This window comes from Ranitomeya variabilis, chromosome 4 (assembly GCF_051348905.1).
Source record: "Ranitomeya variabilis isolate aRanVar5 chromosome 4, aRanVar5.hap1, whole genome shotgun sequence".
Taxonomy (NCBI): Eukaryota; Metazoa; Chordata; class Amphibia; order Anura; family Dendrobatidae; genus Ranitomeya; species Ranitomeya variabilis.
Genome location: NC_135235.1, coordinates 636,151,999 through 636,169,478, shown reverse-complemented (window position 1 = coordinate 636,169,478; position 17,480 = coordinate 636,151,999). Strand labels below are relative to the sequence as shown.

General features: G+C 47.5%; 1 long non-coding RNA gene across 1 annotated transcript; it reads left to right on the top strand.

Moving 5' to 3' along the window:
* The first annotated feature begins 14,747 nt into the window (after positions 1 to 14,747).
* LOC143769274 (uncharacterized) lies at positions 14,748 to 17,073 on the top strand. The gene is made up of 4 exons (XR_013214320.1): positions 14,748 to 15,780; positions 15,904 to 16,080; positions 16,163 to 16,286; positions 16,369 to 17,073. It is a non-coding gene; the product is annotated as an uncharacterized LOC143769274 (long non-coding RNA).
* The last annotated feature ends 407 nt before the right edge of the window (positions 17,074 to 17,480 follow it).

The following is a 17,480-nucleotide window of genomic DNA, read 5'->3' as shown; positions in this document are numbered from 1 at the left end:
ATCCCACTTATTAAACCTGACAGGGCACACCTGTGAAGTGAAAACCATTCCCGGTGACTACCTCTTGAAGCTCATCAAGAGAATGCCAAGAGTGTGCAAAGCAGTCATCAAAGCAAAAGGTGGCTACTTTGAAGAACCTAGAATATAAGACATAATTTCAGATGTCTCACACTTTTTTGTTAAGTACTTTATTCCACATGTGTTAATTCATAGTTTTGATGCCTTCAGTGTGAATGTACAATTTTCATAGTCGTGAAAATACAGAAAAATCTTTAAATGAGAAGGTGTGTCCAAACTTTTGGTCTGTACTGTATGCCATAGTACATACTCAGACCACGGTCCACGTATTCGGTATGACCTGAATTTCGCAGCCTCAGTGAGGCTTCTGAGTTTAGGTTTTGAGATCCTTTGCCAGTCTGTGCATAAGGCTGGGATCACACATACGCAACATATGGCAGAGTCTCGCAGGTGAAATCCCTCCTCTGGCGCCGGCACTTGGGAGCGGAGTGTGCAGCTCCATGTGTTGCTGTGCGGCTGCATGTGTTGCTGTGCGGCTCCATGTGTTGCTGCCTGGGACAGGTCAGAGAGACCCGGCGCCTGCGCACTGCAGTACTTTGCTCTGCCCTCAACAGGGCAGAGAGGGTACGCCTGCGCCGCAGCTGCGGCGTGAAGACCAGAAGAGGACGTCATGGAATGAAGATGGGAGGCTCCCGACTGGACCTAAGACACTCATCGGACCTGGACCGCAGCGTGCCCGCCCCTGGGTGACCTGGGTGAGTATAATCTAACGTCTTTTTCTCCTCTTTCAGGTAACATCGGGGGCTTATCTACAGCATTACAAAATGCTGTAAATAAGCCCCTGATGACGGTGAGCTTACCTCACCATCGATTTTGGGGGTGACAGGTTCCCTTTAAAAGGATAACACTTTTGATGGTAGTACTTCTTTAAAGTGAGTCTGCCATCACAAAATGACAGTTCAACAAAATCGTAGATGCTCAGTGCACCTTAGCCATAACTGAATAGTGGAGTGCACCTTACCACCTACTATCTTCAAGCTCCAGTAAATCTAGACCTGTCAATCAAGAAAGAGTGGAGCAGAGATGGATTCAAAACAAGTAAATGGGAAGTAGCACTGATTATTTCGGCCATGCCATGAGTGCACTGAGAGTCTGTGCTCCGTTTAGTCATTTAGCGCTGACAAACTCCCTTTGAACTACACACAGCTCACCCTAGGAGGGTTTAGTAATTTGCAGAAGGACCTGCATTAGATTCACAGGGACAACTATAACTTATCACAAGTGCTTGTTTTTACTTCATTTTTCTACTTTTGGACAGTTTCACACTTTCATATTTTGTGGTCCAAGTGAAGACCATGATGCACTGACCGGCAGTGGATGTCCTGACCTGATCTACACATTCTCAAGAAACACACGTGTGTAAAACCAGCATTAGGCTGGTTTCACACGTCAGTGATTCTGGTACGTGAGGTGACAGTTTTCTCACGTACCGGAAACACTGACTCACGTAGACACATTAAAATCAATTTGGAAAACACGGAGACATGTCAGTGTTCGTGGGAGCGCACGGATTACACGGACCCATTAAAGTCAATGGGTCCGTGTAAAACACGTACCGCACACGGATGTTGTCCGTGTGCCGTCCGTGTGCCGTGCTGGAGACAGCGCTTACAGTAAGCGCTGTCCCCCCTGTGTGGTGCTGAAGGCTGCATTCATCTCTTCTCCCCCGCAGCGTTCGCTGGAGAGAAGAGATGAAAGATCAATTTTTTTCAAATTTTTTCTTAAAAATAAACTTTGCTGGTGTCCTCCCATCCCCAGTGCGCCGCCTGGCCCCTTGCAGATACAGAGAAATACTCACCTATCTCCCGCAATGTTTCCTCTCTCCTCTCAGCGCCGCTGCTTCTCCTGTATGAGCGGTCACGTGGTGCCGCCCATTACAGTGATGAATATGCGGCTACACCTCCCATAGGGGTGGAGCCTCATATTCATCAACTGTAATGAGCGGCACCACGTGACCGCTCATACAGGAAGAAGCAGCGGCGCTGAGAGGAGAGAGGAGACATCGCGGGAGCTAGGTGAGTATTTCTCTGCATCTGCAAGGGGCCGGGCACAGTGACGGCTCTGGCAGCGTCCGGAGTTTGCTATAATGAAAGCCTATGGTGCCAGATCAGTGAAAATATGATTTTTTTTTCAAAAGTCGCCAGATTCAACCTGATGGCGAAAACCTGTTGTCAAAGTAGCCTTAGAAAGGAAAAGGCTTCTACATAGCTGAGTATAATATGCTGTGTGCATCCATACATCACTCACCATCCATCCATACACACACATCTATACATACATCACTATAGATTGACGATCTGCATCAGCTTTGGTATAATATGAGGTATATATGTAGCTATACACCCACATCACTATAGACTCTTCACAGTACTCGTATATCAGGGATAATGTGGGGACATGTGAAGCTCTATCGCCCCTGTGGATATGATGTGGGGACATGTGACGCTCTATCACCACTTTGGATGTGATGTGAGGACATGTCAAGTTCTGTCACCACTGTGCAGGGCCGCCATCAGGGCATTACGGCCATGACTGGCGTATGGGGCTCGGTGGGCAGAGGGGGTCTGCATCGGGCCCCGTCTCATCTGCTCACCGGGCCCCTACCGGCAGCCGCAGGCTAAACCGGGCCCTTAGCGGCGATGCAGCTGTTTAACGCTACTGATGTGCGGGCCCGCACGTCAATAGTTAACAGCTGCAAGCCAATCTGAGGCTGGCAGCTGACGTCAGTCGCAGCGTGCATGTCGCCGGCGTCTGACGTCATTGTCAGTCGCCGGCGAGTGCGCGCTTCAGCTGCGTGGAGAGAGCAGGAGCGTGGCCAGGTAAGCAGACCTTGTTTTTGTTTTTTTTTTTTTAGAGCGCCGATCCGGGGGGCCCAGGGCAGAATGCTGGACACAGGGGCAGAATGCTGGACACTGGTGCAGAAAGCTGGACACTGGTGCAGAAAGCTGGACACTGGTGCAGAAAGCTGGACACTGGTGCAGAAAGCTGGACACTGGTGCAGAAAGCTGGACACTGGTGCAGAAAGCTGGACACTGGTGCAGAAAGCTGGACACTGGTGCAGAAAGCTGGACACTGGTGCAGAATGCTGGACACTGGTGCAGAATGCTGGACACTGGTGCAGAATGCTGGACACTGGTGCAGAATGCTGGACACTGGTGCAGAATGCTGGACACTGGTGCAGAATGCTGGACACTGGTGCAGAATGCTGGACACTGGTGCAGAATGATACGGGGCATGATTGGAGACACAGGGGGCAGGATGAAAGACATGGCGGCATGACTGGAGACACTGGGGCATGACTGGAGACACTGGGGCATGACTGGAGACACTGGGGCATGACTGGAGACACTGGGGCATGACTGGAGACACTGGGGCATGAATGGAGACACGGGGCATGATTGGAGACGGGGCAGAATGGAGATACGGGCATGATTGGAGACACTGGGGGCAGTATTGGAGACAGATGGGGCAGGATCATGGGGCAGGATGGATACGATGGAGACAGATGGGGCAGGACGGGGAGATCATATGGGGCAGAATGGATACTCATGAGGACAGGATGGGAGAACATATGGCTGACGCCAGGAATGAGACAGACGGGGGCTAGGATGGCGAATATTATTACCATAGGGGCTAATTAAGGGATATTATTGCTGCAGTGATGTATTTATATTATTTTTTTAATATACCGTTTTAAATGGGGGGGGGGGTCCTGTTACTGTGTAGAGTGATACTATGTCGCCTTCTTCATGTGGTGTAATGTAGAAGTTGGGAAAATTAAGTAATGTGTTCTGCAAGCGGAACTCGAGATAACAGTGCTATTTCCTGCAGAGACGAGTCCTGGCTGGATGAAGTGATGGCGATCTGTGCTGGATGAAAGATGAAGGACTTCACCTAGAGGCTGGTCACTGGTGTTACCTATACACTGACACTATACATTGTATACTATATACAGCGGTCCTGTGTATAATGTCACCAGTGATCACTGTATTACCTATACACTATATACAGAGCTCCTGTGTATAATGTCACTGGTGATCACTGTATTACCTGTACACCAACACTGCATACTAAGTACAGATCTCCTGTGTATAATGGCACTGATGGTGATAGTATTGTGGGTTTTTTTAACTACTGATCAGTATTGTAGTATTCAGTCATTATGTGGTGGTAATAAGTGGTCTGGTCATGATGTTGTGGTATTTGTTCCTTGTATTTGATATTCGATCACTGTGGTGGTAATATGTCATCTGGTCATGGTGCTGTGGTATTTGTTCCTTGTATGTGGTATTATAGGTCATTTATTATAGGTCATTTTAAAAATTGAAAAATAAAAAATATACCTAAATTGTATTGCATATTTTAACAAATATTTAATAGGTTACAGTAGAGTAGGGCCTGGCCAAAAGTGTCTACCTTGTCATTTTGGTGGCTTTAAAAATCTTTTGGCCAAAACAAAAGCTGCCGGCTGTATGTGTGATCTGGTGATGGGAACTGTCAATGTGTGATAGGTGAGAAGTGGAGATTTTCCAAGAGAGAGCGGTGGGACTGTGGACAGTTCGAGGGGTGGAGCGTGGAGGCGGGGCTGAGGTGGAGCCTGGGTCTCAAGGGGGGCCCTGAAAATTTTGCCAGTATGGGGCCCCAAAATTTCTAGTGGCAGCCCTGCCACTGTGGATGTGATGTGGGGACATGTCAAGCTCTGTCACGACTGTGGATGTGATGTGGGGACATGTCAAGCTCTGTCAACACTGTGGATGTGATGTGGGGACATGTGACGCTCTATCACCACTGTAGATTTGATGTGGGCACATGTGAAGCTCTATCACCACTGTGGATGTGGTGTAGGGACATTTGGCGCTCTCACACCATTGTGGATGTGATGTGGGGACATGTGAAGCTCTGTCACCACTGTGGATGTGATGTTGGGACATGTGACGCTCTGTCACCACTGTGGATGTCAGAAGGTCTGAAGGGGCCATGTAGTCTGAAGTACTACAGCCCCTGGAGAAAGAGACATACAGAAGGAAAGTACATTGTTCAGTGAGCGTGAAGGAGAGCGAAGCACAGGAGAGAGACATTAGGGGAGACCAGCTGCGAAGGAGCTGCCTTCCTCTGAAGCGCAGATCACCGGTAGCCTGACCACCGATAGCAGAGACCGGCAGGACAGCTGAACTGCAAGTTACCTGTCCGCCCCACACACCTGAAGACACAGTAACACATAGAGCCCGGGGCGTGATAAAGTCCCTGTAAAAAGGCTTGAGTTACCTGTCATACAGGTATTCTCCTATCCTATATTGGGGACAGAAGAACTGTGAGGACCTTATCTGAAGCCATAGGCAGTAAGGGACTACAACACCACTGCGCTAGAGGAAGGCTTTTAACTCCACCTGGTAAAGGGGACTCTGGATTCGCTTCCAAGCCGGCCGGACCCTGCCTGCCCTGTGATCTGGTACCCTGCACTGTGGTTGCCTGATGTCTTCAGTAAACCAGGTAAAAAGACTGCAAACCTGTGTCCTAGTTCTTTGCTGCACCATTCACCATCCTCCATCTACGCACCGGGAGCCCTGGGGATATACTCCACCTGTGGGAAGTTATACCATCTAGCTGCCATAACATCACCCCAGAGGACCCATTAAAGCAGCGTCGGTCCCCACTGACCGAATACCACAGGTGGCGTCACGAACATAAACTTTATTCAATTTCCCCTTTTACATGGGCGTCCAGGGCCACGGACCAGGTCACCACCATGACATCCCCCTGTGAATACCGGACCCAGTACCAGGAAACCCCATGGCCCTGGCGGACGACTCATCTCTGCCTTACCAGAGCAGTTGTTTATTTGGAGAGAAGCTGGATCAGCTTATCTCTGATACCACTGGAGGAAAAAGTAAATTCCTTCCCCAGCAGAGGACTAGATTACTTTTTCATCGGCAACAGCAGATGCATTTCCGATCCTTTCGCAGCAATCCAGTTTGGCCCAATACAACCACCTGTTCTGGATCAGCGAGCTCCTCCCATTGGGACAGAGGCCCCCAGGTTTTGCATAAGTCAAACCAGTCTTGGAAGAAACGTCCCAAACAATCCAGATCTAAGGGAGCCAGGTCCCATAGATTCTCGGCTCAATGACTCGTGGCATTATCTGGTCTACACCAGCAGATTAGGCAGCCGTCTACTCCAATTTCGCCATACCTGGCTCTCCATCATTCATAGCGAATGGGTCATGGACCTGGTGTCTTCCGGTTACAAGATAGAATATTCTTCCCGCCCTCCAGCTCAGTTCTTCCCCTCTCACCCCCCAAAACAGAGACGCAGGCATGGTCCTTCTACCGAGCAATCGATTCGCTATGCCAAAATGGAGTCATTATTTCGGTCCAAGAAAACGAGAGGTTTGAGGGGTTCTAATCGAACATATTCATGGTTCCGAAGAAGGAGGGGATGGTGCAGCCCATTCTGGACCTGAAGCTCCTAAACAAGTTTGTCAAGGTCCAGCACTTCAGGATGGAGTCCCTCCGCTCTGTCATCACTTCGATGGAGAAGTGGGAGTTCCTAGCATCCATTAACATCCAGGATGCTTGCCTTCATATCCCAATCTTCCCCATCACCAAAGGTTCCTGCACTTTGCCATCCGTGAAGAACATTTCTAGTTTACAGCTTTGCCCTTCGGCCTCACCACCACTCCCAGAGTGTTCACCAAGGTCATGGTGGCCGTCGTGTCCATTCTTCACTCTCGAGGCATGGCTGTTTTGCCATACTTAGACAACCTTCTAGTCAAGGGCCCGTCTTTCCAAGCCTGCGCGGAGTGCATCCGTATCACTTTGGATACACTTTCTCGCCTGGGCTGACTGATAAACATAGACAAATCTTCCCCTGTCCCAGCGCAGCAAATTTCCTCTGTAGGAATGACCCTGGAAACCTCTCGAGGGTTGGTGATTCTCCCTTTCGAGACAAGGTCTTAGCCCTTCAACAGGGAGATCGGGCACTTTGTCACCCATGTCCTCACTCCATCCAATTCGGCATGGGGGTCCTGGGCAAGATGGTGGCCGCAATATAAGCTGTTTCCTTTGCCCAGTTACATCATCGGCCTCTACAGCATGCACTTCTAGCAGCCTGTCACAGAAACCCGTTCTCTCTGACTGTGCGGCTTGTCTCTGCGGGTCAAACAAGAGCTCAATTGGTGGATGTTACGGTCATCCTTCACCCAGGGGAAGTCCTTCCTTCCGGACCAATGACTGGTGGTCACCACCGACACCAGTCTTCTGGGCTGGGGGCTGTCTTTCGACATCATACTGCCCAGGGGCACTGGTCACTTCGGGAGGCACTTCTGTTATGATTCTCCCAATGGCAGGGAAATCAAAAATAACGAACGGACTAGCTCTCGGGTGATGGGAACTAAAGTGACCGTGACCTGAACCTGACACAACACTGGAAGTAGCCGGGGAGTGTTTCCTACGATGCCCTAGACACCACGCGCCAGCCGGAGATCTAACTACCCCTATCAGAGGAATATACAGGCCTGCCTTACCTCCAGAGATGAACCCCAAAAGGAGATAGCAGCCCCCCACAAATATTGACGGTGAGTCAAGAGGAAAAGACATACGTAGGATGAACAGCAGATTTAGCACAGTGAGGTCCGCTTTCTAGATAGCAGAAGTACAGGGAAGAGTTACTTCACGGTCAACTTCAAAACACTACTCAAAAACACCATCCTGAAATTACTTTAAAACTCCAGTGACAACTCATGCCACTGGAGTGGCAATTTCAGTCCACGAGAGCTTCCAGCTACAGAGAGTCACATTGCAGATAGCTGGACAAAAATAGCATAAACAAGAAACAAAATTCAACTTAGCTGAACAGGAGCTTGAGGTAGGAGAATGCAACAGAATGCTACTGATACATTGTTGGCCGGCATAGGACCAGCAGCCAAGCAGCCTTAAATAGGAAACTCCCCTAATGGGTGGCAACAGGTGATCAAGGATAGAAGAAGGCAAATAAGTGGCACTACCATAAAACACCACCGGGGGAGCCCACAAACAGAATTCACAACAGTACCCCCCCCTTAAGGAGGGGGCACCGAACCCTCACCAGAACCACCAGGGCGATCTGGATGAGCACTATGAAATGCACGAACCAAATCAGGAGCATGAACATCAGATGCTGTCACCCAAGAATTATCCTCCTGACCATAGCCTTTCCACTTAACCAGATACTGAAGTTTCCGTCTGGAAACACGGGAGTCCAAGATCTTTTCCACCACATACTCCAATTCACCCTCAACCAGCACAGGAGCAGGAGGATCAGCAGAAGGAACAACCGGCACCTCATACCTCCGCAATAATGACCGATGAAAAACATTATGAATAGTAAAAGATGCTGGGAGGTCCAAACGAAAGGACACAGGATTGAGAACCTCCAAAATCCTATAAGGGCCGATAAACCGAGGCTTAAACTTAGGAGACGAGACCTTCATAGGAATAAATCGAGAAGACAACCAAACCAGGTCCCCAACACAAAGACGAGGACCGACACGCCGATTACGATTAGTGAACTGTTGAGTCTTCTCCTGGGACAACTTCAGATTGTCCACAACCTGTCCCCAAATCTGATGTATTCTATCAACCACAGCGTCTACTCCAGGGCAATCCGAAGACTCCAATTGACCGGACGAAAAGCGAGGGTGAAACCCTGAATTACAAAAAAATGGAGAAACCAAAGTGGCAGAACTAGCCCGATTGTTAAGGGCAAACTCTGCCAATGGCAAAAAATCAAGCCAATCGTCCTGATCAGTGGACACAAAACACCTCAAGTAAGTCTCCAAGGTCTGATTAGTACGCTCAGTCTGGCCATTAGTCTGAGGATGGAATGCAGACGAAAAAGACAAGTCGATGCCCATCCTGGCACAGAACGCCCGCCAAAATCTAGACACAAACTGAGTGCCCCTGTCAGACACTATATTCTCAGGAATACCATGCAAACGCACCACATTCTGAAAAAATAGAGGGACCAGCTCAGAGGAGGAGGGCAATTTGGGCAAAGGTACCAAGTGAACCATCTTGGAAAAACGGTCACACACCACCCAGATGACGGACATCCTACGAGAAACAGGAAGGTCAGAAATAAAGTCCATAGAGATGTGCGTCCAAGGCCTCTTAGGAATAGACAAGGGCAACAACAACCCGCTGGCCCGGGAACAGCAGGGCTTAGCCCAAGCACAAACATCACAAGACTGCACAAAAATACGCACATCTCGAGACAAGGAAGGCCACCAGAAGGACCTAGACACCAGATCCCTGGTGCCAAAAATTCCAGGATGACCTGCCAACGCGGAAGAGTGAACCTCCGAAATAACTCTACTGGTCCAGTCATCAGGGACAAACAGTCTACCAGGCGGACAGCGATCAGGCCTATCCACCTGAAACTCCTGCAAAGAGCGCCGCAGGTCTGGGGAGACTGCTGACAATATCACCCCATCCTTCAGGATGCCAGTAGGTTCGGAATCACCAGGCGAGTCAGGCTCAAAACTCCTAGAGAGGGCATCCGCCCTCACATTCTTAGACCCAGGCAGATATGAAACCACAAAGTTAAATCGAGAGAAAAACAACGACCAGCGCGCCTGTCTAGGATTCAGACGCCTGGCTGACTCAAGATAAATTAGATTCTTGTGGTCAGTCAAGACCACCACCTGGTGTCTAGCACCCTCAAGCCAATGACGCCACTCCTCAAATGCCCACTTCATGGCCAAGAGCTCCCGATTTCCAACATCATAATTTCGCTCAGCGGGCGAAAACTTTCGAGAGAAAAACGCACATGGTCTCATCACTGAGCAGTCAGGACCTTTCTGCGACAAAACTGCACCTGCTCCGATCTCGGACGCATCTACTTCAACCTGGAACGGGAGCGACACATCAGGCTGGCGCAACACAGGAGCAGAAGAAAAGCGGCGCTTAAGCTCCCGAAAGGCCTCCACAGCCGCAGAGGACCAATTAGCAACATCAGCACCCTTCTTGGTCAAATCAGTCAAAGGTTTAGCAATGGCAGAAAAACCCGCTATGAATCGGCGATAGAAATTAGCAAATCCCAAGAATTTCTGAAGACTTTTTAGAGAAGTAGGTTGTATCCAATCACAAATAGCCTGAACCTTAACAGGGTCCATCTCCATAGATGAAGGGGAAAAAATATATCCCAGAAAGGAAATTCTCTGAACCCCAAAACTACACTTTGAGCCCTTCACAAAAAGAGAATTAGCTCGTAAAACCTGAAAAACTCTCCTGACCTGTTGAACATGAGATTCCCAGTCCTCCGAAAAAATCAAAATATCGTCCAAATACACAATCATAAATTTATCCAGATATTCACGGAAAATATCGTGTATAAAGGACTGAAAAACGGAAGGGGCATTCGCGAGACCGAAAGGCATTACCAAATACTCAAAATGGCCTTCAGGCGTATTAAATGCGGTCTTCCACTCATCCCCCTGCTTAATCCGCACCAAATTATACGCACCACGTAGATCGATCTTAGTGAACCATTTCGCCCCCTTTATGCGAGCAAACAGATCAGTCAGTAAAGGTAACGGATACTGGTATTTAACTGTAATCTTATTCAGAAGTCGATAGTCGATACAAGGTCTCAATGAACCATCCTTTTTGCCCACAAAGAAAAACCCTGCCCCCAGTGGAGACAAAGAGGGGCGAATATGACCCTTTTCCAAAGATTCTCTGATATACTCCCGCATAGCAGTATGTTCAGGTACAGACAAATTAAACAAGCGACCCTTAGGAAATTTACTACCGGGAATCAACTCAATAGCGCAGTCACACTCTCTGTGAGGAGGGAGAGAATCAATTTTAGGCTCCTGAAAGACATCATAAAAATCCAACAGAAATGCTGGGATCTCAGAGGGAGTAGATGAAGAAATGGGAACCAAAGGTGCATCCCCATGAATCCCCCGACATCCCCAGCTCAGCACAGACATTGATCTCCAGTCCAAGACTGGATTATGAATTTGTAACCATGGTAATCCAAGTACTAACACGTCATGTAGATTATATAACACAAGGAAACGAATAATCTCCTGATGGTCTGGGGTAAGATGCATAGTCACTTGTGTCCAATATTGTGGTTTATTGCTAGCCAAAGGTGTAGAATCAATACCCTTTAAGGGAATAGAAACCTCCAGAGGCTCTAAATCAAACCCACAACGCTTGGCAAAGGACCAATCCATGAGACTCAGAGCGGCGCCAGAATCCACATAAGCATCCACAGTAACAGATGATAAGGTACAAATCAATGTCACGGACAAAAGAAATTTAGACTGCAAGGTACCCATAGAAAAAGATTTATCAACCTTTTTATCAACCTTCTTTATGCGTTTAGAGCATGCTGATATAACATGAGCTGGATCTCCACAATAGAAGCACAACCCATTTTTGCGCCTGTAATTCTGTCGTTCGCCTCTAGACAAAACACTATCGCATTGCATATGCTCTGGTGCCTTTTCAGAGGTCACCGCCAAATGGTGCACAGGTTTTTGCTCAGAAGACACCGCCATATGGTGCACAGGCTTTTGCTCAGAAGATACCGCCATATGGTGCACAGATTTTTGCTCAGAAGATACCGCCATATGGTGCACAGCTTTGCGCTCCCGTAAACGCCGATCAATCTGGATAGCCAATTTCATGGCATCATTCAGACCTGTAGGCACAGGGAACCCCACCATGACATCCTTCACAGCATCAGAGAGACCTTCTCTGAAATTAGCTGCTAGTGCGCACTCATTCCATTTAGTAAGCACCGACCATTTACGAAATTTTTGGCAGTATATCTCAGCTTCATCTTGCCCTTGGGAAAGAGCTATCAAGGCTTTCTCAGCCAAAATCTCTAAATTAGGTTCTTCATAAAGCAACCCCAGAGCCATAAAAAACGCATCTACATTTAATAACGCAGGATCCCCAGGCGACAATGCAAATGCCCAACTTTGTGGGTCACCCCGTAATAGAGAAATAACAATTTTAACCTGTTGTGCAGGATCACCAGCAGAGTGAGATCTCAGAGACAAAAACAATTTACAATTCTCTCTGAAATTCAAAAAACGGGATCTGTCTCCGGTAAAAAATTCAGGCATAGGGATCTTAGGTTCAGACATTGGAGCACGTATAACAAAATCTTGTAAGTTCTGGACCTTTGTAGCCAGGTTATTCAAACCTGCAACCAAACTCTGTGGATCCATGATTCAAACAGGTGTAACCAAAGCCATTCAGAGATTAAGAGGAGAGGAAAAAAAAAAAAGGCTGAAGACTGCAGTTTAAGCAAGGAGTACAACTGAGCACATTCCAAACACAGAAGGAGAAAAAAAAAAAACCTTTTCACATCCTTTCCTGCTTTAGTGCATAGTTTTAACACATTTGGCCGGCCAAACTGTTATGATTCTCCCAATGGCAGGGAAATCAAAAATAACGAACGGACTAGCTCTCGGGTGATGGGGAACTAAAGTGACCGTGACCTGAACCTGACACAACACTGGAAGTAGCCGGGGAGTGTTTCCTACGATGCCCTAGACACCACGCGCCAGCCGGAGATCTAACTACCCCTATCAGAGGAATATACAGGCCTGCCTTACCTCCAGAGATGAACCCCAAAAGGAGATAGCAGCCCCCCACAAATATTGACGGTGAGTCAAGAGGAAAAGACATACGTAGGATGAAAGCAGATTTAGCACAGTGAGGTCCGCTTTCTAGATAGCAGAAGTACAGGGAAGAGTTACTTCACAGTCAACTTCAAAACACTACTCAAAAACAACATTCTGAAATTACTTTAAAAATCCAGTGACAACTCATGCCACTGGAGTGGCAATTTCAGTCCACGAGAGCTTCCAGCTACAGAGAGTCACATTGCAGATAGCTGGACAAAAATAGCATAAACAAGAAACAAAATTCAACTTAGCTGAACAGGAGCTTGAGGCAGGAGAATGCAACAGAATGCTACTGATACATTGTTGGCCGGCATAGGACCAGCAGCCAAGCAGCCTTAAATAGGAAACTCCCCTAATGGGTGGCAACAGGTGATCAAGGATAGAAGAAGGCAAATAAGTGGCACTACCATAATACACCACCGGGGGAGCCCACAAACAGAATTCACAACACACTTCTTCCGATCAACATTCTGGAAATCTGGGCTATTCGGTTGACCCTTCTGCGGTTCCATCACCTCCTGGTGGGTCGCCCCATCCAAATATAATCAGAGAACGCCAGAGCTGTGGTTTATATCAACTATCGGGAGCACCCGCAGCAGGGTGGCAATGTGCAAGGTAAAGCACATTCTCCATTGGGCCGAGAGGAACCACTCAGTCATCCCAGCAGTTCACATCCCAGGTGTGGAAAACTGGGCGGCAGACTTCCTCAGCTGCCAGGGTCTCACTTCGGGGGATTGGTCACTGCATCCGGAGATCTTCCAGCAGATTTGTCATTGCTGGGGGACTCCGGACGTGGATCTGATGGCATCAAGACTAAACGCCAAGGTGCCCAAGTTTGTAGCTCGGTCCCAGGATCCAGAAGCCATCAGGGCAGATGCACTGGTCCTTCCGTGGCGTCAGTTCCATCTTCTGTACGAGTTTCACCCACTTCCATTGCTCCCAAGGGTCATCAGGAAGATCAAGACAGAAGGAATTCCAGTGATCCTAGTAGGTCCGGACTGGACTCGCTGGGCGTTCTAGGCAGAGTTGGTGCAGCTCGTCGTCGACGTTCCCTGACGACTACCGGATCGATCAGACTTGCTCTCCTAGGGACCGATTTACCACCAGAACCCAGGGGCCCTGTGTTTAACGGCATGGCCTTTGAATCTTGGATCCTAACCCAAGCTGGATTCTACCAAGAAGTGGTTTCCACCATGATTAGCGCTCTGAATCCTACATATGTGCTCATTTTTTTGCATGGTGCAGGGACCGCGATTGTTCTCCTCTCGCTTTCTCAATTCCGTCCGTTCTTGAGTTCCTTCAAGCTGGCTTGGACTCAGGCCTAGCACTTAGTTCTCTCAAAGGTCAGATTTCTGCCTTGTCTGTTTTGTTACAGCACAGGATCGCTTCCAAACTGCAGGTGATTACTTTTGTTACCCCCTATAGAATGCTATTGGATGCCTGGGACCTTAACCTGGTCCTGGGTGTTCTACAGGGGTCTCCCTTTGAACCACTGCAGGACGTTTCTCTCACCCACTTCTCATGGAAGGTTGCCTTTCTTGTCACGGTGACGTCAATCAGGTGGGTATCGGAGTTAGCTGCCCTGTCCTGTCAAGCTCCTTTCCTCATTTTTCACCAGGACAAGGTGGTTCTCAGGCCGTCTCCTTCTGTCTTGCAAAAGGTGTTCTCTTCCTTTCACCATACAATGACATTGTCCTGCCCTCATTTTGCTCGACACAAATACACCGTTTTGAGAGGGTCCTTCACACTTTGGACCTGGTGAGGGCTCTCAGGCGGTACGTCTGGAAGACAGATGCCCTATTTGTTCTTCCTGAGGGTCACAGGAAGGGACTCGCCGCTTCTAAGTCCACAATAGCCAGGTGGATTCGCTTGGCTAGTCAAGAGGCTTACCGTGTCAGAGGCAAGCCTACCCTAGCAGGGATTAAAGCACACTCCACATGTTCGGTGGGCGCCTCCTGGGCCATTCAACACCAGGCGTTGGTGGAACAGGTTTGCAAGGCTGCGACTTGGTCCAGTCTGCACACCTTCTCGAAACACTATAACATTCACACTCAGGCCTCAGCAGATGCGAGCCTGGGAAGACGAATCTTGCAGACGGTGGTAACGCATCTCTAGACGGATGGTGCGTGAGGTTTGGTCTGTCCTGTCGGTTCCCCACCCAGGAACTGCCTTAGGATGTCCCATGGTCCTGTGTCCCACAATGAGGTGAAAGAGAAACATGGATTTTTGTGCACTCACCGTAAAATCCTTTTCTCTGAGCCACACATTGGGGGACACAGCACACACCCTGTTGGCCTGATGGCTTGAGTATGTTCTTTGGTTTTGACGTTGTATACTCTCATATATTGTTCTTGTTTTCCTACTGCTTTGTCATGGAACTGGTTCGTCTGGAGCCAGTGTGTGTGGGGTATACTGCAGAGGAGGAGCTAATCTTTTTGTGTCTACTTAGTGTCGGCCTCCTAGTGGCAGCAGCATAACACCATGGTCCTGTGTTCCACAATGAGTGGCTCGGAGGAAAGGATTTTATGGTGACTACACAAAAATCCATTTATTCAGCTGCGTATTCTGGAGGAGAAACTGCTTGTTCTGTGTGTGGTCTAAAGTTAAAGAGGTTTTATCACTAGATATAAATAAAAAAAAAATCCTTATCTTGAAAAAGTATTAAAATCTGCTGCTGAGTCCACCGACAGTCCCTGTGTTTCCTGCTTGAACATGTAATTGCTTATTGGCTTAAGCAGTTCGAGCCCTTCCGAGAAGGGGGATGTAACATCTACATGTTATAACTGTTTTTCTTTATCACCAGTAATTGTATTTTTTACATGGGATTTTTTAGGATTTTACAACACCTCATCTTCCCATTCAGGTCTTTATAATATCGGATCCTCTCAGTGGAGATCTTCTATATAAGACATTTTTTTATGACTTACCCGTCAAGGATGGATAGGGACCGGGACAAGATGGCAGAGAGGATGTTACACCTCACCCTAGAGATTCTCTTCCAACTTACTGGAGAGGTGAGAGATTCTGATGATGTCACATTACATTATTCTTATCTATGGGAATAACGGACAGAACTAGAGAGGTGAGGACTCTTGAAATGTCTGTAGTGAGATTTATTAATGTCTCTCCATAACCAGGATTACACACAAGTGAAGACGTCTAGTGAGCACTGTCAGGCCCCTGTGTCTTGAGGGATGGGAAAGACCCCTGAGCCAATCACGTGGCCTCCAGCTCACCCCCTGATACATGAGGACATCAATGATCAGAAGATCTAAGAACTCACCTACAAAATGATTGAGCTGCTGACTGGACAGGTGACGCTGCTGGTAATGCTGGGACAATATACAGTAACGCTATGAAAGGATCGGTGGATAACTGTATCGTTGTATGTGTCAGGTTCCTATAAGGTGTCAGGATATCACTGTCTATTTCTCGATGGAGGAGTGGGAGTATTTAGAAGGACACAAAGATCTGTATAAGACATCATGATGGAGGTTCCCCCAGCCCCTCACATCACCAGGTAATAAACAGGACTAAATACACACTGCCTATAATTATCTGTATGTAAAGAATAATTCAGTCCCTGTATGTGTTTCCTATAGTTCTATCCAGTGAGAGGACAGCACCAGGGAGATGTCCACGTCCTCTTCTTCCACAGGATTGTAACCAAGAAAATTCCAATGTTCCTCAGGATTATCAAGTAGATGGAGAGAAGGTGTTATGAAATCTCCCCTATGATGTGTAGAAGACTGTGAAAGTCTTATGTTCAGTCTTGTTTTGTCCACCAGCTTTATATAACACTGAATGAACAATTTATGAGAGACACTGGCCCTTTCATGATGCAAGATTTTCTGTGTGGAAATTAGACTTGTAACCCCAGAGGGCAGCATAAAATTATGTGATTAGTTTTCCATAGAGCAGTTTCAGTGTGAATCCAGATTGGAATGGGAAAATTGAGTGATCTAAGTAATTTCGAATGAAACATGGTTATCAATGGTAGATGAGCCAGTATTTCAAAACCTTCCAACCTCGTGAGGCTTTTACATGATGTCTAGAATGTACTGGATATGCTATGATCAATAACATTCAATCACAGTGGGTACTGTGGACATAAACATTTTGTCGAGGAAAATATGAAGACTCATTCTGAGCAACATGTGGTACAATCATTCAAATTGGTGTCCAACAAACTTGTCTGCATGTGCTCGACGTTCCTTAGCAATGATGGACTATAACAGCAGAGGGCCAGTACTAGTGCCATCGCTGTCTAAGGGAAACATAAAGGAAAAACGTAATAATAATAATAATAATAATAATAATAATTTTTATTTATATAGCGCCAACATATTCCGCAGCGCTTTACAACTTATAGAGGGGACTTGTACAGACAATAGACATTACAGCATAACAGAAATCACAGTTCAAAACAGATACCAGGAGGAATGAGGGCCCTGCTCGCAAGCTTACAATCTATGAGGAAAAGGGGAGACACGAGAGGTGGATGGTAACAATTGCTTTAGTTATTTGGACCAGCCATAGTGTAAGGCTCGGGTGTTCATGTAAAGCTGCATGAACCAGTTAACTGCCTAATGTAGCAGTACAGACACAGAGGGCTATTAACTGCATAAAGTGTATGAGAACATGATGCGAGGAACCTGATTGTTTTTGTTTGTTTGTTTTTTTGTTTTTTTTATTAGGCCACACAGGGATAGTA